Below are 27,638 nucleotides of genomic sequence, written 5' to 3'. Positions count from 1 at the left end.
TCTTTTGGAAAGGCGCGTCTCTTCAAGCGTGATGGCCTGCATCCGAACAGTTTCGGCGCCCGGGTCCTCTCCGAAAACATATCGAAGGTAATTCGTTTTTCTTGACTATCTATCTCTGCTCTTAACCCCTTCCGAAATAATACTGCTGTGCCAGGACATGATGAATGTTTAATAGAGTCTTCCGTTAAAGTTCACACCATTAATACTGTAATAAGCAATCTCAATGCACGTAGAAAACCTAGGAAATACGGCATAAACTCCAATAATCTAATTAAAATCACTATTTTAGAGGAACAATGTATTAAAACTATAAAACAGATCAGATTAAACAAAAATATACACAGAGCGGCTAATAATAATAATTTAGTTCCTATTCCAAATAACAATAACGCACATAGTACTCATCTCTGCACCTCCGAAACATTAAATATGGCACTATTAAATGTCAGAGCTTTAACTAACAAAACGTTTTTTATCAACGATCTTATTAGTGATAAAAATAGATCTTATTGCACTAAATGAAACATGGCTGAATTCAGATGCGCGTCAGTTTTAATCGAATCTGCCTCCGGATTACAGTTTTACTCATTCAAACCGCCAGGGAAAAGGGGCGGATTGGCTAACATTTACTCGAGCGATTAAAATGTAAAGATGTCAGTTTTGGTAAGTTCAAGTCCTTTGAGTATCTCGCCGTTGTTATTCATGGAGATTCTCAAGTTCTAATACTATCCGTGTATAGACCTCCTAAATATAACGCGTCGTTTTTTGAGGAATTCTCTGACTTAATGTCAATTTTAATTACTAATTATGACACACTCCTAATAGTTGGCGACTTTAATTTTCATATAGATAATCAGTGTGATCTAAAAGTAAAAGAATTTATGAACCTCCTGGATTCTTTTGATTTGAGACAACTCATAAATCAGCCTACACATAAAGCAGGTCATACATTAGACTTAGTGATTACTAAAGGACTGAAAGTTGATATAAAACAGATCATTGATATTGGTCTATCAGACCATTTTCTTCTACTTTTAATATAGAAATAATGATAAAAACACTCATGAGAAGCATATTGTTAAAAACGCTTCTTTGATTCGCAGCAGCTTTAAAACTTACAAACATTTTAAGCAATCAGTCCGTTTATAGTGCCAGCTATAATAGCGAGGACAATGTAAATAGTAAGGTGGAAAGATTTAATTCTAAAGTGAGAGCTGCTGTTGACATAGTTGCACCTGAAAAGACAGTGAAAAAATCTTCTAGCATTGGTATACCATGGAAGACCCAAAGAGTGTCTGATTTAAAGAGAACATGCCGTAGAGCTGAGCGTCAATGGAGGAAGAGTAAACTTACTATCCACCACGAAATATTAAAAGTCAAAATAACAGAATACAATAACACTGTCCGTCTTGAGAGACGCTGCTATTTCTCAAGATTATAAATAACAATGCTAGTAATCCTAGAGTCTTATTTTCAACAATTGATCACCTACTAAACCCAGGTAGCTCAAAGGAATGCCTCCTAAGTGCTTCCAGTGAAACCTGTGAGGCTGTCGCTGTATTCTTCAATCAAAAAATTAATGATATTAGAAATAACATAGTATATCTCCCCAACACTAAGGATCCCCTAAACCCCAACATCCTGTTATAAACAAATTAAACTCTTTCACTAGGATAGATTTACCTGATTTACAAAAATAATATCTCAATTAAAACCCTCCACCGCGTCCTTGACCCGATACCAACAAGGTTTTTCAAAGAAGTATCAGGCGTGCTAATTGATAATGTTCTTGACATAGTAAATTCGTCACTAGATACTGGGGTCTTCCCAGACTGTCTTAAGACTGCTGTAGTTAAACCCCTACTTAAGAAACATAATCTTGACCCTCGCTCTTGAAAATTTTAGACCCATCTCTAACCTGCCCTTCTTAAGTAAAGTTCTAGAGAAGGCAGTCATTATGCAGTTAAATGACCACCTAAATAAACATGCTATTCTTGATAAATTTCAGTCAGGTTTTAGAACAAATCACAGCACAGAAACTGCACTCGTTAAAGTAGTAAATGACTTTGGGTAAATGCAGACAGAGGCCATTTATCTGTTCTCATCCTCTTAGATCTGAGTGCTGCATTTGACACCATTGATCACAACATTCTTAGAAATCGCCTTAGTCAATGGGTGGGCCTCTCTGGCAGTGTCTTAAATTGGTTTGAATCCTACCTGACAGGGAGAAAATATTTTGTTAGTTGTGGGAATTACAACTCAAGACACATGATATCCAATATGGTGTTCCACAAGGCTCTATCCTGGGTCCGCTGTTATTCTCAATCTACATGCTTCCGTTAGGTCAGATTATCTCAGGGCACAACGTGAGCTACCACAGCTATGCTGATGACACACAGCTGTACTTATCAATAGCACCTGATGACCCGATTCTATTGATTCACTAACACAATGTCTGACTAGTATCTCAGAATGGATGAATAGTAATTTTCTCAAGTTAAATAAAGAGAAAACTGAAATTTTAGTGATCAGCAATAATGGATACAATGAGGCTATTAGAAATAAACTGGATACATTAGGATTAAAAGTCAAGACGGAGGTAAAAAGCTTAGGGGTGATTGTTGACTGTAATCTGAATTTTAAATCACATATTAATCAGATCATTAGGACAGCATTTTTCACTTAAGAAACATAAGTAAAGTTAGACCTCTTTATCACTGAAAGATGCTGAGAAATTAGTTCACGCGTTTGTTTTCAGTCGACTAGATTACTGTAACGCACTCCTCTCAGGACTACCCCAAAAAGATATAAATCGTTTGCAACTAGTGCAGAATGCAGCTGCTAGAATCCTAACTAGGAAAAGAAAATCAGAACACATTACTCCAGTTTTGATGTCACTACACTGGTTACCTGTGTCATTCAGAATTGACTTTAAAATTCTGCTTATGGTTTATAAAGCCTTAAATAATCTCGCCCCATCTTATATATCGGAATGTCTGACACCTTATATTCCAAATCGTAACCTCAGATCCTCAAATGAGTGTCTCCTTAGAATTCCAAGAACAAAACTTAAAAGAAGTGGTGAGGCGGCCTTCTGCTGTTATGCACCTAAAATCTGGAATAGCCTGCCAATAGGAATTCGCCAGGCTGATACAGTAGAGCACTTTAAAACACTGCTGAAAACACATTACTTTAACATGGCCTTTTATAACTTCATTTTAATCGTAATTTAACTTAATCCTGATACTCTGTATGTTCAATTCATCATAACAACTATTCATGGTGGCTCTAAAATCGGTACTGACCCCTACTCTCTTTTCTGTTTCTTTTTCCGGTTTCTTTGTGGTGGTGGCCTGCGCCACCTCCACCTACTCAAAGCTTCATGATGCTCCAACAATGATGGACGGATTAAAAGGAAGAAGTCTACGTGACCATCATCATCATCAAGCCCTTCCGTGAGAACCCTAAATCCAAAGAGGACTGTTTCATTTATGTTAGGTAGAATGCCCAGAGGGGACTGGGCGGTATCATGGTCTGGAATCCCTACAGATTTTATTTTTCTCCAGCCGTCTGGAGTTTTTGTTTTTCTGTCCCCTGGCCATTGAACCTTACTCTTATTCGATGTTAATGTTGATTTATTTTTTATAATTATGTCTTTCATTTTTCTATTCTTTAATATGTAAAGCACTTTGAGCTACTGTTTGTATGAAAATGTGCTATATAAATAAATGTTGTTGTTGTTGTTGATTACTTAAAAACCTCAGTCTGTCGTAAAGCAGAGTTAAGAAAGGTCAAAAAAAGCAAGTGTCAGTTTCTACTGTGAAGAAGGGACTTTGTGCTGCAGGCTTGACAGGGTGAGTAAGAATAAGAAAGCCATTCCTTAAAGGAGAAAATGGGTCCTTGAATCAGAATTTGAAATCTTGGGTTCATCACGCAGGGTGTTTGTACACCGTCGGGTTGGTCAAAGGATGGTTCCTCCGTGTGTGACACCAACTGTCAAACATGGAGGAGTAAGTGTGATGGTCTGGGATTCTTTTGCTGGGGGCAGAGATGGTGACTTGCACAGAGTAGTGCTGGGCGATATGGAAAAATCATATATCACGATATGGATTATTTTATATCACAATAACGATATATATCACGATCTACCACCCACAATAAAGTACGCTTTCAGTTATTCTCTGAAAAGTTTGACAAAAATATCATTGCATACTTTTTTGCAACTTTATTTTGAAGTGACATTTAACTGAACTGTCACAAAACCACAAGATGGAATTTCTTTGCGAAAAGTTCATTTTATTCTTGATTATCACTTATATAAGAGATGAATAGAGTATGCATTGCATAGCGACAAGACATTATCATTCATTTGTCATAGCCTATTTAATGCAATATTTTCTTTAGTAATTGATAAAATTAGGTTAGAAACGATAGAAACGATAGAAGAGAAATAGGACGATAGACACTTTTCTATCGTCCCCACGATATATATCGCCATATCGCCCAGCACCAGCACAGAGTGAGTGGCATTCTAAATCTAAAGGGTTACCACAGTTTGGCTGTTATATCAGCAAAAGGAGGCTACTTTGATGAATCAAAAATTTGAATGCAATTTTGTATACTTAATGATTCCTTGACTTATTTTTTATTTACCACTGTTTATTTGTTCTATGCTTTGATTCATGAACAATTAAGACATTAAACTGCATACATTTCAATAAAAAAAACAAAAAAACGGAGGTGTTCTAAAACTTTTGACGGGTAGTGTGTAAAAAAAACAGATGGGTGAATAGGTGGCTAAGAACAAATCAACTATGCCTATTTGGCAACACTTCCAATCAAATGAGCTAAACGATTAAACCAAAACTATTTCTTGACTAAGAAGGAAGATGTCTTTTGCAAACGATTTACAAACAGTGCACTTACATAGTCATTTACACATACCCCATCAAGCCGAGATACGCATGCTTAGTCAATGCTGTTAGTACAAGGACTAAAGGCTTGCCTCACTGGTCATTAATTATTGGTGATTCTGAATTGAGAAAAAGCACACATTTTCACATTATTTACTGCATATGAATAGATTAGGTTTGCTTTACACACTCTCTCCAACATGTCTTTAAAGCTATTTTTTTCTGTTAAGCCACACACTTTCAGCCTTCAACTCCTCCAACAGCTTATCTGTACACAATCAGGATACAAGTGCCTAATGTAAATGATGTGTTTAATTTTGTGTTTGAAATCATCGACAAAGGAAAATCCATCGCCAGTGTCAGTAATGAATCATCAATTGTTGATGATACCTTCTATTAGAAGAAAAACCTACTCACAGCCAGTATCTTTTCCCGCTCTTGGAAACCTTGTCCCAGAGTGTCCTTGGAAAGCTTTGCATGCTTCCACTATGTTTTAGCTCTCCCACTCATGCTGGTTCCCATGATTAATGCCCCTCCAGGTCATATTGTCCCCTGTTGGACCCTGCATTCCCACACTGGCATGACGAAGACCTTTCCTGTATCATTCTTTGCATTCTACCCATTTTGCAACAGGCAAATAGATTTCAAATAAATGCATTTTCACATACAAAAATTATTTTATTTTAATGTGAAAATATATAGTGTTCAAATAAATTAAATGAACACTTTTTAATCAGAGTATAGCATCAAGTCAGTGAAACTTCTGGGATATTGATCTGGTCGGTCAGTTAAGTAGCAGAGAGTGTTGTTAATCAGTTTCAGCTGCTTTGGGGTTAATGAAATTAACAGATGTACTAGAGGGGCAACAATGAGAAGACCCCAAAACAGGAATGGTTTAACAGGTGGAGGCCACTAACTTTTTTCCCTCCTCATCTTTTCTGAATGTTTTTTCACTAGTTTTGGATTTGGCTACAGTCAGTGTCATTACTGGTAGCATGAGGTGATGCCTGGACCCTACAGAGGTTGCACAGGTAGTCCAACTTCTCCAGGATGGCACATCAATATGTGCCATTGCCAGAAGGTTTGCTGTGTTTCCCAGCACAGTCTCAAGGGCATGGAGGCGATTCCAGGAGACAGGCAGTTACTCTAGGAGAGCTGGACAGGGCCGTAGAAGGTCCTTAACCCATCAGCAAGACTGGTATCTGCTCCTTTGGGCAAGGAGGAACAAGATGAGCACTGCCAAAGCCCTACAAAATGACCTCAGGCCACTAGTGTGAATGTCTCTGACCATACAATCAGAAACAGACCTCATGAGGGTGGCCTGTGGGCCCAACATCCTCTAGTAGGCCCTGTACTGACTGCCCGGCACCATGGAGCTAAGTTGGCATTTGACATTGAATACCAGAATTGCAGGTCCACCACTTGTGCCATGGAGGGACGCACAGACCTCTACAGGCTAGACAACAGCACTTTGACTGCCATAAGGTATCGGGATGAAATCCTTGGACCCATTGTCAGACCCTATGCTGGTGCAGTGAGTCCTGGGTTCCCCCTGGTGCACGACAATGCCTGGCCTCATGTGGCGAGAGTATACAGGCAGATCCTGGAGGAATTAATACCATTGACTGGCCCCCACGCTTGCCTGATCTAAATCCATAAAACACCTCTGGGACATTATGTTTCAGTCCAACTGAAGCCGCCAAGTTGCACCTCAGACTCTCCAGGGGCCTCATGTATAAACGTGTTTCCATGCTCAAATCGTGACGTATAAAAACTAAACTTGCCGTAAAGCCATGCACATTTTCACGCTAGCTAAAACCCTGGCATATGCAAGTTCTCCACTCGGTTTTGCAAACTGGCGACACCCAGCGTCAAGAGCAGTGCTACTGTTCCGATGTGGTTTCCCTTTCTTTTTTAGATCCACATCCCTGACGGAGCTTTATAAATACACTGAAATTAACTGCATATTGTTTATTAGTTTAATGCATCTGATTGAACTTTACCTGTAACAATATAATGGTCCACGGAATGGCCAAACTGTTCTAAATACCATAGCTGCTTTAGCGTCGTTACTCTCACTGCATCTTCTTCTTCTTCTTTCAGCTGCTCCCGTTAGGGGTTGCCACATCGGATCATCTTTTTCCATATTACTCTCACTGCACACTCTGAGTATTTATATCACTATATCTGAGTGGGGAATCACAGATCTACAGCAGCTGATTGGAAAGAGAATTATCAGTATACAGCATCAAGCACACGCTGCCTCAGCCATGCTGTCGATTGAACTGCTCTTATACAGCAAACGCTTCAGAGCCTTTCTTGTACGGACCTCGCGGTTCAGAAACAGTTTCATCCCAAGAACTCTAAATGCACTCAATCAGTCCATCAATTGCTCCTTGTCGAACTGCTTGTACTTATAAGTATTACCCCACTGTAAACTTGCGATACAGTTATAATATTGTACAACCTGAGCCACTTTATAAAGCATATATTTACATATGATGACAATATCATTTTTAAAATGAAATACAGCAAAATATGTTTATTACATTATACAGATAAAATGTTAATTTAAATAATCTATATTGTTAATACTTAAACATGTGAAGACATGGTGTTGCAGCGCTAGCAAGGAGCTGTTGCTCAATTCAAGGATTGTTCCTGCCTTGCGCTGTATTCTTGCTGGGGCTGGCACAACACTGGAAGGAAAGATGGATAGAATAATTAAAAATGTACTACGAAGATATTTCAATGTTCCTTAAAAGTTTTGCAGAATCAGCATTCTAAGCTTACAGATGGCTTAATGTCTATTACAGAGCTGATTGTGTGGCGATTGGGTATTTGGAGAAAGAAAAGTAAGAACAAGAATTGGGGGTTAGTACGTTTGAAAGAGACAGTACTGCTGCAATAAATTATTTCATCGAAGGTCATGCACGGCACAGCAAGCATCTTGCATGAGGCATGAACAATCACTGCGTCACTGAGCTGCCATATTAAATAACATGCTTTAACTCCTATCATCATGAACATGATATCACTTATACATCAGAGAACTGTAATATCATGAATGTAATGGATTCTGTGTCCTGTCGGAGGAAGAGAAAGCCTGTTTAAGAAGTACGTAGAAGATCAAATACAAAACAAAGCATTTAACATGCTACTTTAATTACAATGGGATTTGAGAAACTAGTAAATTAAATGATTTTAAGATGAAGGTTATGATGTTCTACATATTTTAATGACAAAATAAACTACGTGATTAAAGTGGAAATTTCGAGATTAAAGTTGATATTTCGTGCTTTTTTTCCCCAACGTGTGCCTGTTTTTTTTTTCTCTATACCCTAAAAAGCTTTCATATGACACTCAGACAGTGGGCTATGACTCGCCTTTTCACGGCGACTTTAATATCTGACAACATCTTTTTAATTTCGGGCACTGTGAGACTTTGTGAACTTGAGATTGCGAGTTTCTCCAACACTTTATGTCACTCAATCAACTTCCTTTTGTTGTTTATACCACTGTTTAAACCAACAAATAGTACGTTTTTCCTTGAATCCACTTTGTATTCGCTGAAATTCTTCTATTTCCGCCCGTGCTTTTGCCATTGCCTTTTCACAGACCACCAAGCTTAAGGGCTATTTATATTGATTTGCATATTCAAAGAGGCGTAATTCTGGGAGGAGTTTGGGGAGTGGCAGCAGGCGCGTGCATGTGAGTTACTTTTCACGCTGACTGGGATTTATGGAGTGGAAGAACGTAGAAGTTGGCGAACGCACAGATTTAGGCATCTGGATTTTTTTGTGCATAAGCACATTTCGGCTTTTGTCTGTATGCCATGTTATAGTGTGAATTCTATGCACAGCGTTATGCACCAGGAGCTCAGTGTTGCCCTGGTCCAGATCTGGGAGGAGATCCCCCAGGACACCATCCGTCGTCTCATTAGGAGCATGCTTCAACATTGTCAGGTATGCATACAAGCACATGGGGGCCATACAAACTACTGACTACGATTTGGAGTTGCTGCAATAAAATTTTGGCAAAATGGATTAGCCTGTCGCATCATTTTTTTCACTTTGATTTTTGGGGTGTCTTTGAATTCAGCCCTCTGTAGATTGATAATTTTTATTTTCATCAAACAATGTGGCATCCTTTCATTCCTAACATATTACCCAGTCCAAATCGGTATAGATATCCAGCATTATTTTTTTTTCCTCATTAAGATCTAATGTGTTTTCAAAGTGTTAATTTTTTTTGTAGTATATATAGATATTCACATCAAAATAAAATTTTACTGAATAAAAAATCCAGTTCTTTCTTTCTGTGACAGAAACAGTTAAAAACTGGGCCCTATGTGTGGGTGTCCCCAGCACACAGCTGAATCTTTGTTTTATGGTTTCCGTGCCAACATGTGCATTCCCTCAGGTGGGCTGATGATATTTGATTAAGAATTTGCCCTGCCAGGTGCTCTGCTCAACCTCTGTCTCTTTCGTACAGTAAAACGACAGCCTCTTCAAGTTAAAATATTATGTGGCATTTGCATAATAACTGCAAAAGCCCTCAACAGACAATCCTGATTAAAATTCCACAAGCTTTTCCTTCATTGTAAAAATGACCCCTTCCTCATTCCACAGGTGGGGCGAAGAATGGCCCAACTCCTCATCCGTTAAACCAAGCTGTCTGTCACTAGCTCCAGTTTTCATAAGGGTAAGAATGCCAGCCAACGACAGAGAGAAACTCTCTCTTTGTCTGCACTATCGAGAGAACGAATGCCAGATAGACAATGCTGACAGACCTGTCCATAATGTACACTGGAAGGTAAAGATTTGATAGCTGATAAAGAATAGCCACAATTATGGTCTGCTGGTGGTAGAAAATGAAGCTGTATTTTCACATTTATATTATAATCCTTTGAGTTTAATCACCCACACCGTATTATTTTCTTTAATTTCTGCAAGAGCCTGGGAATTTAAATGAGAAGGTGTAGTGTGTCACTCAACTGAAAGCAAAGTCTTTAGCTAAAAATATATATTCTGTTACTGACACTCTCATTATGCTTTTGCCGTCAGTAACAGATGACAGGTACATAATTTGCCTTTACAGTCTTCCTTACCATAAGTAAAATTGGGGGCCCTGTGAATGTCTATGTTGCACAAGCATACTATCATTCCAGCATGCACTGCTGCACAGCAGTGACTGGCATTGACTGAATTTTGATTCTTTGATTGCAATCTGTGAAAGGAAGCAAGTCTGCATGTCAAGATATTTAGAAGTAATTTATCACCATGCTCCCAAAGAGACTTCTTGTAATTATAAAATAGAGGCTAGTCTATTGCCACAGGCAGAAAGCACATGTACCTAATAGGAGTAGGAAACACCTTTCCAGTTGTATCAGTACAACAGCAGTGTCAGGCAAATGAGTGATTCTAAAGGCTATCAGTCCTGCATCAGATTTATTGTACTTAATGGACAGCCTGCATCAATATATCAGATCAAATGCCATATGTGCAGAGGCTGTGCTATTTTATATGAACCATGGCTGGTCTGAAGGTGGTCAGCAGCATCCAACTGATCTAAGGTGGGTTAAACCACTATTGCTCTGCTATAGGATCATTAACCAACTCTCTATTGATCATAAAAATCTGCCACTGTCACTCCCTCAAAGCATTCATTAAGGGGAATACCATCCATATGACTCAAATTTCTGGAACTTCATGCAGTAGCCTAGCTGGTCAAAGAAGCTGTTACATAAAGACACAGTCTTATTTTTGTGTACATTATAAGCAAAACTGTCTGTGTCTTTTTTGTGCGTGTGGATCTGTAAGAAAGAGAGAGAATATGTGGTGTCCCAAAAAAGAATATGCCTTGTCTTGTATGCGCATTGGTGGATCATCCTCAACACTCCTCTAAGGTATATGGTACAATCCCATGTTTTCTCCTATTCTCAAAGAGATGCCCAGTGAGGACACCTGACTCTGCCAATTCCAGTCTCCCATCTATAAATTACAAGGCTGACGGAATTACCCATTACTCTGTGAGCAGAGCATACTATAGGGCAAAGCTCCTGCATACCTGACACTCCAGAAGGAGTTCTGACCTTGAAGCCCATATTTGGCTTTCCCCATTTTTGGGTTTCTTTTCACTGCCTTTTGCACCTTAGAGCACTTGTACTTCTTGTTTAATTTTTGTTTGAAGTAAACAGGGATGACCGGGTTGAAACCCCAAAATTTATTGAGTGGACTTAGAGTATGTTTCCTCACTCAACCACAGCCTTTAAATGAAGACATTACACTGTGTGGAAGACAGAGTCTTTGAAGAGGCTTGTCAATGTTTATTAGATGTCATCTACAGACATTTGTATTCGAATTAAGACTGGGGAAACACTTAGAGAGGGTGTTTAAATGAAAATGGCTCCTTCTCGATATCGAAAGTAAATGAAATGCCATATCCTTGAGTCACAGATTACAGTTTGTTTCTAAGCTTTGAAAAATAGAATTGTGATCAATTTTAAACAGTGTACACCATGAATCAAGAAACGCTACTAACTGCCTTACAAGATTCCCCTTTTTTAACTGAGTGTGTGGTACTTCCCTAAATTGCTAAAACTATTAAAGGGATATGAATAAGATTCTCATGATATCACATCTTTTCTTATTCTTTTTTTGCTGGGGAGCATTTGATCGATATGCCCAGATAATTAGCCTACTGTTTATAATCTATACTGGTTTACACCTTTATATTTTTATTCATCTCTACATTTAAACAGCCTATTGTAATTTGGAGATTATAATTTATGATATATTTATACAGTATATATGGTGTTGGGGTTTGTAACATGTTTGTTGCAGTGGTTGAGGTGAAGTTTTATCTTTATAAATGTGGCATATAACAGCATAGCAGACATTTACTATTTTTAATTTAATAGGTATTCAGCTATAATTAATGTATTTGTTTATGTCTTAGTTATCTGTAATTGGTTATTAATTCAATTTATTGATGTATATAATATGCAGCCAATTTCCATTTCCACATTGCTATCTTTATTCAGTTCCATATTTGGGTGTCTCCTGCACTTCTGGAGTTTCTATATTTGTAATTACTCTTCAGTTTTTTATCCATCCATCCATTATCCAACCCGCTATATCCTAACACAGGGTCACGGGGGTCTGGTGGAGCCAATTCTAGCCAACACAGGGTGCAAGGCAGGAACAAACCCTGGGCAGGGCGCCAGCCCACCGCAGGGTACACACCCCCACACACCAAGCACACATTAGGGACAATTTAGGATCGTCAATACACCTAACCTGCATGTCTTTGGACTGTGGGAGGAAACCCATGCAGACATGGGGAGAACATGCAAACTCCATGCACGGAGGACCCAGGAAGCGAACCCAGGTCTCCTAACTGCGCAGCAGCAGCGCTACCCACTGTGCCATCGTGCCGCGCAGTTATTTATCTAGTTTGTTATTTTATTTTATACAACTCATCTGTTTTCAGAACATGTAATTCAATATTATATTCATTATTTCTGTAGTAATCCTTTTCCAGTCTGGAGTAGAACAAGAGATAATACTTCACAAAAAAATATATCTAATATTTAATATCTAAGAGTTCCATAGGTATGTACAGTATTTTTCTGACAAATTAAAATACATTTTGCAAGGAGATTACAATGTTCAGCAACAGAAGAGAGCTGCAAGAGAGGTGTGTGCTTCATATTGCCATTTATTATCTAGTTCGCGATTGCTTACCTAGCTCTCACAGGTGCTCATTATATTTTCCTTTTGACATATTACTATGAAGGGCATGACTTGAAACTGCTGCAGCAAGTACAAGTGCAGTCAATTCCCTTCCCTACACTAGTCCTGCCAGAGTATAATACAATTAAAGTTTCAGAAGAGCACCATCAAAAAAGTAATATCTGAAAAAATATAATTTTTTGCCTAACCTAAAGTCTCTACTTTTTCATTTGAAAAAGGACACCCCCAAGGACACCACCCCAGTGCTTCTAACTAACTGCCAATAGCTTGCAGTTAAGGTAATCTCCTCTGGACAATCATCTACTTGATCCACCTACAAAATTGGATGTTTGCCTTTGAGTATCACACACTTGACATGTACTATTCCTGAAGTTTTAGCAAGCACTTTGGCATCTCACTCTTCCCCATATTTCAAGAACTAAGAAAGCATTCTGTGACCATAAACAGCAAAATGAATAATCTCTGTGTGCAAAAAAACAAATGGATGGAGGGTCTTGCAACATATTTCAGTCTGTAACACAAAATTGTTATTATCATGATTATTATGGATGGAATATGCTGTCATATGAATTCACCACAGGCCAGGTCAGGTTGGGGAGCATACACTGGTACAGCGCATTGCCGCACCCTCCAAATGACGAAAAAACCTTGGGGTCCCACCCTGCGGATATGACCATCTATCTGCCACAGCCAGGTGTTACGTGGGTGACCCTTTGGCCTGGTCCAACTGCACAGGTCCTTAACAATGATGCTCCTGCGAGCCTGATTACCCTCAAGTTTTCACAGCACATGGCTGAAGTACTGTAACTGATGCTCCCTCACAATGGAGGAAATGTACCTCATTTGGGACTCCATGAGCAAGAGCTCATTTGGACACAAAGTCAAACCAATGGTATCCAGGGATTCTCCAAAGAGCCACAGTACCAAAGCAGTTCAGTCTTCATCTCAGATCACTGGATAGTATCCAAACCTCACTAGTCAAGTCACCACCGAAAGAAAAAAAGAAGCTAAAACCTACAGACGATACACCCAAAGTGATGGCCTTATCTCACAGGAAGCTTTTATTGACTTTCATAGCAGAAAAATACAGTTTTCAGGTTCTGACTTCAAGATTTTGAGCTAGAATATCACGAATGTAATGGATTCTGTGTCCTGTCAGAGGAAGAGAAAGCTGGTTTAAGAAGCACGTAGTGATTCACACACAGAGCACATAGAAGATCAAAAACAAAACAAAGCATTTAACATGCTACATTAATTACGATGGGATTTGAGAAACTAGTAAATTAAACGATTTTAAGATGAAGTTTATGATGTTCTACTTTAATGACAAAATAAACTACGTAATTAAAGTGGAAATTTAGAGATTAAAGTTGACATTTTCTGCTTTTTTCCCCCCACTGTGTGCCTATTTTTTTCTTTGTACCCTAATAAGCTTTCATATGACACTCAGATGGTGGGCTACAACTCACCTTTTCATGGTGACTTTGATATGTAACAACTTCTTTTTTTATTTCGGGCACTGTGCGACTTTGTGAACTTGAGCTTTCGAGTTTCTCCGACACTCTATGTCATTCAATAAACTTCCTTTTGTTGTTTATACCACAAAGTACAAAAGTACGTTTTTCCTTGTATCCACTTGGTATTCGCTGAAATTCTTCTATTTCCCCCCGTGCTTTAGCTATTGCCTTTTCACAGAACGCTGAGCTTAAGGGCTATTTATATTGATTTGCATATTCAAAGAGGTGTAATTCTGGGAGGAGACGGGGCAGGACAGCAGACGTGTGCACATGCGTTACTTTTCACGCTGACCAGGATTTTATGTAGCGGAAGAACATGGAAGTTGGTGTTCGCACAGATTTATGCATCTGGATTTTTTTTTGTGTGTACGCACATTTCCGCTTTTGTCCCACATTTCAGAGACAAGTCTGTTAGGCTTTGACTATTTATGATGGGGATGATGCCACTTGCTCTACTTCCCTGTCTCTTCTATTAACACTATTAATTCCTGAAGCCATTTCCATCCTCTCATGATGCATTAGATTATGTTGCATTATATTTGGGCTGCATATCACTGAAGGCTTGCTCTTGTTTATAGTACTGTGCTATTATCTTTAATTCACTATAAGTTTTTGTCTTCAACTATTTTTCCTCAAGCCCTTACTTTGTAGTGACAAGTAACCTAATCCCTACGGCCATATTTTGCAACAACATTGTATCAATCCTTTTCCGAACCAGGAATGTTATTTTCACTGACTTTAACATGGCATTTTCTACATTGGACAGTTTTTATCAATTACAATTCTGCAAATCAATGCTCATTGCAAATTAAATTTGTGAATCCAGTTGGATAATGGATGGATGGACAGTAGAAAAACTTCTAAAAATGTCTTAAATAAAGCCTTGAGATGAGATGCAAAAATAAGAACATTCTGTTTTCTAAATATTTTAAAAAAGTGTTCTTTCTCTTTAAATTCATAAAATGATAGTGTCAAGTTTTCTTACTTACTGAATTTTAGATTCTAAAGCCTGGAGCAAACTGCTCCTCTGTGCATAATGTGTATCAGATGTGTCTTTGTTTGTGTTCAGCTGACAGGCCATGAATTGTTCTGTATTTTGATTGCAGCACCAAGTCTCTGGCACGAAGGGAACATACCAGAGCCAATCAGTTTCAGACTTTGCGTATTGGGGATGGTGGCCTTTAGGTATTCAGCATCGTTTTGCTGTGATCTCATACGCAGTGTTGCAAGATGTACTCCAAGTCTCCTTCGGATGGTTTCAAGATGAGCCATCCTTTGGTTACTACTCGCCTTCTTTTCAGATTAAAAATAGATAGTATGTAAGGCACTTTTAAAAACAGATAGACGTACACACACACACACACATATTTGTGTTCCTGAAGTACAAAGAGTATATCAGGACCATCTGTGCTGCACTTACAAGTGTAAAGTGTAAATGCTAGAATAATTTAGTTTTAGTTAGGCATTTATTTTCAACACAAAACTTTGATTGTTTCATTATTACAAGAATACCGTAAAGTGTAAATTAAAAGTTAATAACAATAACTATTTTGACTCAATAAGAAAAAGGCAGCTTTTTCTTTCTCTCCACTACTTTTCTACTCAGTCCAAAAGACCTAAATTAGCAATGAACTGACATGACAAAACTGGGATTAACTGTACCAAAGTACCACTAACAATTAAAGAACTTGGTGAGAGTTAATTCCACAATCTAGTAAAATGACATTTGATATGCATATACTTCTCCTTTCATTGGCGAACACTTAAGTAATTTCTCAGGAATAATAGTTTATGGCAAGATTTGTACTTTCTTGTTCTTGGTAGATTACCAAAACCCATCTCCCCATTAGAACTGGGCCCCACACTAAACTGTAGCAGTAGTGTTCCAGTACCAGGTATTAGTTATTATTAGTACATAACACTACTCATGATCTTAAGAAAGGCAGAATTCTTGATTTAAGAGATTATGCAAATAATTCAACTGCACTTACACCAAGAGTGAGGGAGACCTTGCATGGTTACACTGGGATTGGAGCATGTTGCAGCTTCTGGCTCTCTCTTTCTTGGATCACTTTTGAATGTTCACAATATGTTACAGCATAACAGGATATCCTGCAACCACAAAATCATTTACATAAAACGACTGTACTCCTTTTCTATAAAATAAGTACTGTACTGTATCTTTGTATATTTAGTAGTTTTTACATGACTTGCAAATGTTGCCTTTTTACAAATCATTGTCTAAAATAAGCATTAATAAATTGCCGGTAGAGTTGTAGTATGTTAAACATCTGTTTTGTTCATGTTTGTAAATACAGTACATAGTGATTATGACAATGTCACACTAGTAAGGCTGGCAAACTTGTTCCAAGGGCAAAATAAAACATCCTATGTTGTTAAAATAGCTAAGTTAAAATATGAAAATACTGTAAGCTTTTAAAGATTTTGAAGCAATTACAACAGCAGAGTCTTTTCTTTATTATAAAAAAAACTTTGGAGGCCAAATTACACACAGTTTGTGCTTAAACAGCTGAATGCTATGATTTCACATCATGCAGCGCATGAGTCATATACCGATGAACCCTCAGCATCACAACAGCAAAACGGCAAAATAAGAATACGCCAAAACAAAATGAAAACAAACAAATATTATAAATATCTTTTAAAATCAGGACAGTTTGCATTTCATAATGGTTATACTACAGTCGTGGCCAAAAGTTTGGAGAATAACACAAATACTGATTTTCATAAAGTTTACTGTTTCATTGTTTTTAGATCTTTTTGTCAGATGTTTCTATGGTATACTGAAGTACAATTACAAGCATTTCATAAAGTTTCAAAGGCTTTTGACAATTACATTAAATTTATGCAAAGAGTTAATATTTGTAGTGTTGGCCCTTCTTTTTCAAGACATCTGCAATTCGCCCTGGCATGCTGTCAATCAACTTCTGGGCCAAATCCTGACTGATGGTAGCCCATTCTTGCATAATCAATGCCTGGAGTTTGTCAGGGATTTGTGGGTTTTTGTTTGTCCACCCGCCTCTTGAGGATTGACCACATGTTGTCAATGGGATTAAGGTCTGGGGAGTTTCCTGGCCATGGACCCATAATGTTTTGATCCCCTGGCCACTTAGTTATCATTTTTGCCTTATGGCATGGTGCTCCCTCATGTTGGAAAAGGCATTGTACTTCACCAAACTGTTCTTGAATGGTTGGCAGAAGTTGCTCTCGGAGGATGTTTTGGTACCATTCTTTATTCGTGTCTGTGTTCTTAGGCAAAATTGTGAGAGAGCCCACTCCCTTGGCTGAGAAGCAACCCCACACATGATGGTCTCAGGATACTTTACTGTTGGCATGACACAGGAATGATGGTAGCACTCATCTTTTCTTCTCTGGACAATCTTTTTTCTGGATACCCAAAGCAATCGGAAAAAGGGGACTGATCAGAGAAAATGACTTCACCCTAGTCCTCGGCAGTCCAATTTCTGTACTGAACAGAATATCAGTCTGTCCCTGATATTTTTCTTGGAGAGAAGTAACTTCTTTGCTGCCCTTCTTGAGACCAGACCATTCCCCAAAAGTCTTTGCCTCACTGTCCTTACAGATGCACGCACACCTGCCTGCTGCCATTCCTGACCAAGCTCTGCACTGGTGGTGCCCCGATCCTGCAGCTGAATCAACTTTAGGAGACTGGCCTGGTGCTTGCTGGACTTTCTTGGGCACCCTGAAGCCTTCTTCAAAACAGCAGTGGAAATGGGGTTTTTGGGATTAAGTTCATTTTCATGGCAATGAGGGACTTTGCAATTAATTGCAATTCATCTGATCATTCTTCATAACATTCTGGAGTATATGCAAATTGCCATCATAAAATATGAGGCAGCAAACTTTGTGAAAATTAATATTTGTGTCATTCGCAAAACATTTGGTCATTACTGTACTTCAAAAGAACTTCCTATAACAGATTTAAAATACACTGTGCTTCAACTGGAATCATCATGCTGGTAAAAATCTTATCCTAAAACACACCAGATATAATTATACTAACCTTTTGTACAATGCTGAACCATAATGTACAACTCAGCTCCTAAGCTCTATATTTATAATTTTCAAGACTCCAGAATACAAGTTCTTGTTTCCAACCCTGTATGAATCTGTTAGATATCAGGGATTTGAAATGCAAAAGCCACATTTCACAATGCTTTGTAAGCATTTATTTACTTTTGTTGCTCTTGTTTCTTTATACCTCTGTCCACTGGTCTGTGAGGTTTAGTAAGTCACAATATGAAGAGAAATCTTTTTTGTTTCCATTTTATTGAATTTATGAAAAGCAAAAAGAGAAATCTTCTTTGCTTTAGGAAATGCTTTGTGATGACAAATGCTTGTCTAGCAGCACACACGTCAGAGCAGGTATATCTGTCTCTTAAGTTGACCAGATTTTGTTTTTCAAACAGAAGGAGCAGGAGCAGAGATATAATAAAACTTCATACATGCCTTCATATAAACTGGATCTTTACTATTGTTTCCAATAAAAATAATTCATTCATTTTAAACAACTTCATTTATATTCAATTACTTATTAAGCTTTTCAAGGACTTGTAGGCTTGCTATTTCTCTTCAATAACAACAAAAAATGAAAAAACACAAAAACATGCTATTTTAAAATTAATGATTTCTTTTTTAACTTTCGGAAATATAATGAAGCCATGTCACCAAGTTGTCTGTCACTTTTGCTGATAACCAATTTTCTTAAAACCAGTTTTGTGCTCTTCAAAGTCAACGTGAACTTCAAGTCGCAGATGTCAGCCCTCCTGATTGCACATTTAGCTTCCTACTTGTTATAGCCTAGTAGAAAGGTAGGAGTATTACTATTATTATTTAACTTGTCTGAAGATGTGCATTTTTGTTTTTTGGGCACCTTTTGTACTAATCAGTTGGTTTTAAATAGCAGTCCTGAGTCAAACTGTCATGTGTCCTGTAAACAAACCCTGTGCTGCATGCGAGTCACACTGACCACAAAGCATATATTGTACTTGTCACACATGGACCAGACAAAATGTGGAGGTCTCCTGTTTGTTTACACACTAAGTAATGATCAAGAAAAAAAACCCGGACAATTTCAGATATTATAAATGTATATATCCGTCATACTTTTTAAAATCCCAAAAAAGATGACATAGTTTGCAAAAAGAAGACATTTGATCACCCTTTATTAATTAGTCTTTTTATTAAGAAAAGCAGGAATGTAGTTGAAAGTGGAATGGTACCTTAGGCAGGCATGGGAGAAGAGGATGAGATTTTATTGGAACCAACTGGGACAAGGAAAAAACTATGGTGTATGATGGGACTGTTTAGGAGTGGGACTGAAAAATCAATACCGTGCCGACCTCTAAAGCAGACCAGACCACAGGTACATCTACTGTACATCAGAAGAAATGCAGTGGAGTGGTTTAGCAGCTTTACAACACTTGGAGTCAACATCAGTCATCCTATAGTGCGCACAACACATGATGGTTGTTGTTAAGAAGGCTCGCCCATGTCTTTACTGACTCAGATGTCTAAAAGAAAACACAAATTTTTAAGTGCTAACTAATTCCTATGGATAAACAAAAGAGCCCATAGTCTCTGAAAGCATTACATCCTTCTATGACAACAAAACACTGCAGAGGGTTGTGAAGCTGCAACAGAATATTGCCAGCACCAAGGTGCCTTCTGTTCAGGACATCTACTAACTTTTCCACTGATTTTCACTTGTAAATTCAGACAAAGTTTATTATCCATAGGTCACAAGGCTACTCAATCGCAATTTATATTAACAAATACAGGATTGTTTTCTTGGAATTATACAGTATACACCAATACCCACAACATTAAACGCACCAGCTCTGACCCAGCATGGACTCTGCAAGACCTCTGAAGGTATCCGGTGGTTAAGTTGCAAGGTGGGATCCTCCATGGATCAAGCTTGTTTCTCCAACACATCCCACACACAAGTGACTGGATTGAGATCTAGGAAATCTGAAGACAAATTCAACACCTTGAGCACATTGTCATGTTCCTCAAACCATTCCTGAACGATTTTTGCACCGTGGCAGAGTGCATTACCCTGGTGAAAGAGGCCAATGCCATCAGGAAATACTGTTGCCATGAAGGGGTGTAAGTGGTCTGCAAAACTTTTAGGGATATGGTACCTGTCAAAGTAACATCCACATAAATGCCAGGACCCAAGATTTTCCAGCAGAAGATTGCCTAGAGCATCACATTGCCTTCGCCAGCTTACATTCTTCCCACAGTACATCCTGCTGTCATCTCTTCCCCAGGTAAATGAAGCAAATGTGCCAGAATGGCCACAAGATCTAAAAGAAAATTTGATTTGTCAGAACAGGCCATCATCTATAGTCCAGTTCTGAGGCTCACACGCTCATTGTAGGTGCTTTTGACAGTGGAAAGAGGTCAGCATAGGCACTATGACTGATCTATAGCTACACAGTAAGCTGTGGTGCACTGTGGGCTCTGACAACTCTCAGGCCAGCATTAAGAAGAAAGTAGTTCTTCTGTGGGATTGTGCTGGATGGGCTAGTCTTCGCTCCACACATGCATCAGAGTGCCTTTGAGGCCCATGACCCCGTCAGCAATTCACTGGTTGTCCATCCTTAGACCACTTTTGTCAGGTATAAAATGACTGCATACTGGGAACACCCCAAAAGACCTGCCATTTTGAAGATGCTCTGACCCAGTCGTCTAGCCATTACAATATAGCCCTTGTCAAAGTCGTTCAGATCCTTAAGCTTTCCCATTTTTCCTGCATCCAACAGATCACCTTAAAGAACGGACTACTCTCTTGCTGCCTAATATATCCCACTACTTGACAGGTACCATCATTTCAAGATAATCAATGTTACTCACTTCACCAGTCAGTTGTCTGAATGTTATGGCTGATAGTTGTACAGTACATTTAATGTACGTTGTATTCATTGTCTCTCTTTTTTTTTGGTCTGTTGTTGAGATAGCATAATTGTTACTAACACGAGAGACCAATGCAAGTAAGAATTGCATTACACTATGTACACACAACGGTAAACTTCAAAATATGTTTAAGTGCATTGCAGTCATGCACCAGCCATCTGTACTATCTGGATTAATTTAAACAGAAAGCACAAAGAGATCTTGCCTGTAAATATAATTCTAAGAGTATTCGCCTTCAAAATCATTCATGAAGTAATAATGAGAATGACAGACTACTGCCTCCAATCATTGACTGACAAATGCAGAACATAACATACTTCACGCTGTTCCATAAATTTTGCTGCCGTCGACTAGATCTTGGAACTTGTAATTTACGACATCTGACTCAAAAAACAGAAAGAAAATGTGCCAAGAACTTGAAATTCCTACTTGCAAAGTATGGACAAGTCTCTCAATTCCAACTTTATCCACTTCAGATTATGACGTCAATCCAAAATTAAGGAAGTACAGTGGAACTTTATAAGTTTAAATTATGTATTAGAAAAATTGAGGTAATTCATTTAAAGCAAATACATAAAACTGAATACTGAAAAGGTAAACGTTAGCATTAGCAGAACGAACAGTAACGGATGTTAGCTTGCTACATCCTGCTATCCGTAAATTGCACTTAATGCTCGTCAGTTTCTTCTTCACGCTGGACAATGGACCAATGCAGTTTCCTTCCACAGTCCAAAAGGTAGAGAGATAGATAGACAGAAAGGTACTTTATTCATCCCCTCAGGTAAATTAAGGTGTCTAATGCATCAACGTGACACAGAAGTAAAAATAGAAGAAGAAGAAGAAGATCATTTGTTACAGTGTGGGAGGACAGAGTAGTGACCAGGTCATAAATTACTTCTGTTTACAAAGGAGTTATAAAATCTCACAGCAGTAGGAACAAACGTGTTCTGGTCTACAGTGCAGTGAGAGAATACAACTGCTACGCTTACTTCTCTGACCTGTCAAAATGTTGTGGAGAGGTTGACTGCGATTGTCAAGGATGGCCTGTACCTTCTTCCATATACACCTTTCCTTCACAATTTCCTGCGAGTCCACAGTAATACCCATCACTGAGCTGGCCTTCTTCCCCAGCTTGTCAAGCTTCTACATGTTCTTATCCGTCATACTGCCTTCCCAACACAGGGCAGCAAAGAAGAGGTCACTAGCAACAACTGTCTGGTAGAACAAAGACAACATTTCACTACATATGCTAAATGATTGGAGTCTTCTCAGGAAAAAGAGTGTGCTCTGCTCCTTGCTCTAGAGGACATCAGTGTTCAGAGACCAGTCCAGTCTGTCATCAAGGTGGACACCAAGATATTTATAAGTCCGCACCACCTCAATGCCCTTCACTCAGATGTTAAAAGGCTGAAAGGGGGGGGCTTAGACCTGCAAAGATCTACAATCATCTCCTTGGTCTTTGTTGTGTTCAAAACCAGTTATTTCTCCAGTCACTGAAAGCTCCAATCAGATCCCTCTATTCCCCTTCCTGCCCATTCCTTATACATTCCACAATAGCTATAACATCAGAGTACTTCTGAATGTGGCAAAAATCCTACTTGTATTTAAAGTCTTCTGTGTATAATGTGAACAGGAATGCAGCCAAAACAGTCCCTCATGGGGCCCAACATTGCTTAATAACGTCCCGGAGACACAGTTCCCCAATTTGACAAACTGTGGTCATCCATTCAGGTAGTTATGAATCCAGGAGGTGAAGGTGGAGTCCACACTCATCCTCTTCAGTTTATCGTTGGGAAAGAGGGTTGGATGGTGTTGAATGCACTTGATAAGTCAAAGAACATAATCTTCACATAACCACCCGATTCATCCAAAAAGAAATGGGTCTGGCATAGCTTGTGGGAGACTGCATCCTCAAAACCACCGTACTCCTGGTATGTAAACTGTAGGGGATCCAGGGCATGCTGGACTTGTGGTCTGAGGTAATGCAGAAGCAGCCATTCCAGTGTCTTCATGATTTGTGATGTTAGGTCTGTAGTCTGTAGTCATTTAATCAGTTGGTTACCCAACTTTAGGAACCAGCACATGACATTTACCACAGAGCAGGGACCCTCCCACCTTGAAGACTCATGTTGCACAATATCTGTAGATGCTCAGCATGTTGATCTGTACACTCCTTAAGCAGTCTGAGACACCCACCATTCAGACCAGCTGCTTTTCCAGGGCTTAGTCTCCTCAGCTCTCACCTCATTTGCTGTGAAGAGTAGGGGAGTGGGACCTGGTGTAGCAGATGGTGCAGCACCAATGTCTGGGGTGTAGCAACATTAAGTAGCAAAATCTGCCTCTGCAATGGTGGCAGAGGGAACAGATGACCCATTCTGTGACACTTAGCCAGTGCTGGACACCATGTCACAGCCATTAAAAAACAGGTTAAACTCATTGGCTTTGTCCTCACCCACTACTGTTACCTGGCTCCTCTTTTTTATGGCCAGTAATAGTCTTCATTCCCCTCCACACTCTGAGGTTTTTGTGTTGAAACCTCATCTTCAACATTTCTTTATAATCCATTTTTTCCTACTTTAAAGACCTGCAGGTGTTGAACTGGCAATATTAAATTGTCTGTACTGTGAGCGTGTGCTCGCTTGTGGTAAACTGCCTACCAGGCATTTACAACTTAAACGAAAAAGGTCTTATGAATAGGGTAAAGTTGTCTTTCACGGAGCAAAAAAGAAAAAGTACTTGGCCGTTTTAATTGCTGAAGTACGGGAGTGCATTTCACAAAAATTTTTTTTTTTTTTTAAACTTTGTTTACGCAGGGATAGGGTTGCCAGACGTCCCTTATATACAGGACATGTACCATATTTGACCACTTGGTCCCCTGTCCCATACTGACCTTTCAGGGACACCCAAATGTTCCGTATTTAGTTCATTTTCAAATTTTGCAATAAAAATACATTTTTACCACCTTCTTACGCTACTTAGTTGTAACTTTATAATTATAATATCTTTTCTTAGATTCTCTTGATGAAAATAAATCCAAATGTAATGAGGAAACTAGTGTTTACTGCCTGTTTGCAACTTGTTCAGTTGATATGGTTGGCCGAGGACAGCGACACTATTACCGTTTTGCTCTTCAGCCATGCTGCTGTGCAGTTCTGTATCAGCATTGCAACATACAGGGGTCAACAAAGTGTGTTGTTGCTACTTGCCATGGCCCACTTTTTTTCTAACTGCCTGTATTAAATAATAATAATAATAATAATATTTCTCTGTTGTCTGCATTAAATAAATATTTTCAAATGAATTCACTTTTACATATTTTTTTTAGCTTGTATTAAATAATTTTCAAATGATTTTACTTTTGTTTTCCTCATAACCCATTAAAATCTTTGCTTCATGTTTTTAACTTATGTCTCTACTTTTATATAATATATTGGTCTGGGTGTGTAGGTGGCATGTATAAATGTATATATATAGTAATAGTACTAGGGTGTTATACCGTGTTAGCCATGATGAATGTAGAGAAAAGCCAAGCAAAATGACACCTTTTATTGGCTAACTAAAAAGATTACAATATAGTAGTAATTTATAGTATATATATATATATATATATATATATATATATATATATATATATATATATATATATATAGTAAAATAAAGAGAGATCTTAAGAGTGTCCCGTATTTGTAATTTTCTAATCTGGCAACCCTACGCAGGGGGGTGCTGCCGACAGGTCGGGCCTGTTGGAGGACGCTGTGGGTACCACGTCATAAAGGCGTGCGTCTCTTTAACCCCGCGGTTAGCAAACAGAAAAGTGCGGAGCGTTCAGTTACTGCATGCATTAGTGTGAGAAGGGGATGCCCAAGAAAAAGTAACTTACATTTGTAGTGCCTATCAGCTCTTCGAAGGAGCGCGCCAGGTTGTGCTCAAGCTAGCTTGCGTGCACGCGAGGCTGCTAGCCCTATTTAACACATGTCTTGCAAGAACTGAGTGGAGCACCTGTGCGGAAGGCACCTGGGTCGGTCACGATTGGCGTAAGGGAGCAGCGTGTCGCAGGATTGGCTGAAGATTTGTTCCCCGTGTATAACAGGTACATCATGCCTTTTGGGGTTGTATTTAGACTCTGTGGTGTGGTGGTATAAATCATTCTTTAGTATACCAAAAAATAGCGGCTTGTGCTTTATATATATATAAACAGGCCCCGCCCAGCTCTCTACTCCTGACGCCACACTAGCGCCTTCCCTCGGCCCGCAGCCATGTAATCCATGCCTTGGATTAGCGCAAGTATTTCGCTCCTGCAAGCGAACTATGATTGTTAGTGCAATGAGAGATGTCGCAAAATCAACCGGAATGTTCAAGCAAATTATAGAAAAAAAGATCTAAATCCTTTAAGTTAAAGTGACCATCCGTCCCCGTTTTCCGGGGACAGTCCCCTTTTTCGGACAACTGTCCCCACTCAGAAACATGTTCCCGTCTTGTCCCTGGTTTCAGCTGGTTCACTTTTTTGAATGTATCTCATCACCACGATAATTTTAACTCGGCACGCATGCACGGTGTTTTGACGGAGGTTATGCTTTACCACATCCTGCAACTTTGGCGAGAAATCACGTGATAAACTATCGCTTTGTACTCTGTAGTGTTTAGAGTCCCTACTCGTAATCTGTAGATTCTACGCTCCTCTAGCCCCTCCCCCTTCTTGCAGCCCAATGATCGCTCTTGGATTCGCTCTAATAAATCGGTACCACAAGCGAACTATGATACTTAGTGCGATAAGGAAGACGCAAAATCAACGGAATGTTCAAGCAAATTATAGAAAAAAACAGATGTAAATCTGTTAAGTAGTTCTCTCGTGAAAAGTGGACAGACATACAAACGGGTCTAAAGAAATTTTTAAAACCGTTTCTTAGCGAGCATCTATGGGCCGAGGGTAACCTAAATTTCAAGTCCCAAGTCCTCATGGTTCGGGAGATTTCGTGATGAGTGAGTCATAGATATACTGTATATACATATATATATTTATGTATATGTGTGTGTGTGTATATGTACAATATGTATATACACACACACACACATACACATGCAGGTCAATTCCTGCATTATATCCAGTGTTTTTTAGCAGGTTAGAAAATGGATGAACAAAGATAAAAAGACATGCACGTATGTACCTAACACATGGTGGACAAATCTGTAGTCCTGACACCCAGGACTACCAGTTTTTATTTCCAGACAACCAAAGTAGAGACTCACAAAGCCTGGTGGACTACCTGATGTTTTGGATCTTTGGTCCATGCAATATTTTCCAAATCAAAAACAACTTGATAAAAACAAAAACCCAATTCTTTATATGCGATCTTAATTCAGGTAGCACTTTTTAAGACAGCTCCTTATAGCTCCAGACTGTCCTTACCACCATCTAACACATACACCCAGACTAGTAAGCAATATAGCAAGTAGCAAGCTAATAAAGGATACAAGAGAAACAACAGCATAAACTTTGTAGCAACTGGGGCAATGAGGGCACGAATGCCAAAATTCAATCATATCCTCTCATCATTTATCACATCTTAAATATATGGGAATAATTAAAGCATTTTTTGTTATGGATTTAAAAAAAAAAGAGTAGAGAAGACAAACTATTCCACTACTATTTGAATACCAATCTCTCTATTATAAAAAAAAAATCTTGGGAAGCAGACTAGAGAGACGAGACATGATCTTCTCGGAAGACTATTTGACGTCCCGCAAGAGACACTTTAACGTCATGCGACACAGGGCAGTGAGGCAACATTTAAAACAAGTTCACAGACATCTAACCAAGCAGTTGATGGAATGCTTTTGGCAGACACACTCATGTGCTCCCAGCTCATAAAACAACAAGTGACAAGCAGAAAGTGCTGCTTGCCCAGCAGCAGCAGGAACAAGCCAGCAGATGATCCTACCACTTCTCCTTAATGTGCGTTCAGCTAACCCTCCCCTTCACAATGCGAGTGGCAGAGACACAAAGTGGCAAAAGGACAGCTACTGTACAGGCTTTTAAATGATCGACGTGCAGCGTGACAAGCAGAAAATGCAGCTCGCCAGCAGGAGCAGCAGAAAGACAGAGGCTGATCTGACAGCATCTCCTTAGTGTGTGTTCAGCCGCCCCCCTTCACAATACGAGCAACGTCATACAGTACATCCTGCGAGAAAGAGATTTAACCACGCCCAGGGCCGGAAATAAAGGACAAGTATTGTTTTTACAAAAGTTTTCAAGTAAAAGTGAAAATAATGCATATATAACAATTCCCATGAAAAAGTCAATCTCTTTAAATTGTATATCCAGTAAACCAAACCCAGGGGTGGGCGAGCAAAGTTCTAGTTACAACTGAAACAAATCATGAAAACAAGCAGTATGATGACAAAAACAAATGGAAAATAATGTTTCTAATACTGCAACAACTTTATTTGTTGATTATATATGGAGGATACTCTGCAAAGGAGAGATGACT

General features: G+C 38.9%; 1 long non-coding RNA gene across 1 annotated transcript in view; it reads right to left on the bottom strand.

Moving 5' to 3' along the window:
- Positions 1 to 25,106, bottom strand: part of LOC120527599 — a 98,609-nt gene extending 73,503 nt beyond the window's left edge. The window contains exons 1-2 of the long non-coding RNA XR_005633379.1: positions 25,031 to 25,106; positions 16,179 to 16,299 (exon numbers count right to left, since the gene is read on the bottom strand). This is a non-coding gene — a long non-coding RNA (uncharacterized LOC120527599). The remainder of the gene's footprint in view (positions 1 to 16,178; positions 16,300 to 25,030) is intronic.
- Positions 25,107 to 27,638: the final 2,532 nt, after the last annotated feature.

The sequence above is a fragment of the Polypterus senegalus genome, chromosome 4 (assembly GCF_016835505.1).
Source record: "Polypterus senegalus isolate Bchr_013 chromosome 4, ASM1683550v1, whole genome shotgun sequence".
Classification (NCBI taxonomy): Eukaryota; Metazoa; Chordata; class Cladistia; order Polypteriformes; family Polypteridae; genus Polypterus; species Polypterus senegalus.
Note: the sequence above shows the minus strand (reverse complement) of the source record. Positions and strands in the feature narration are given on the sequence as shown.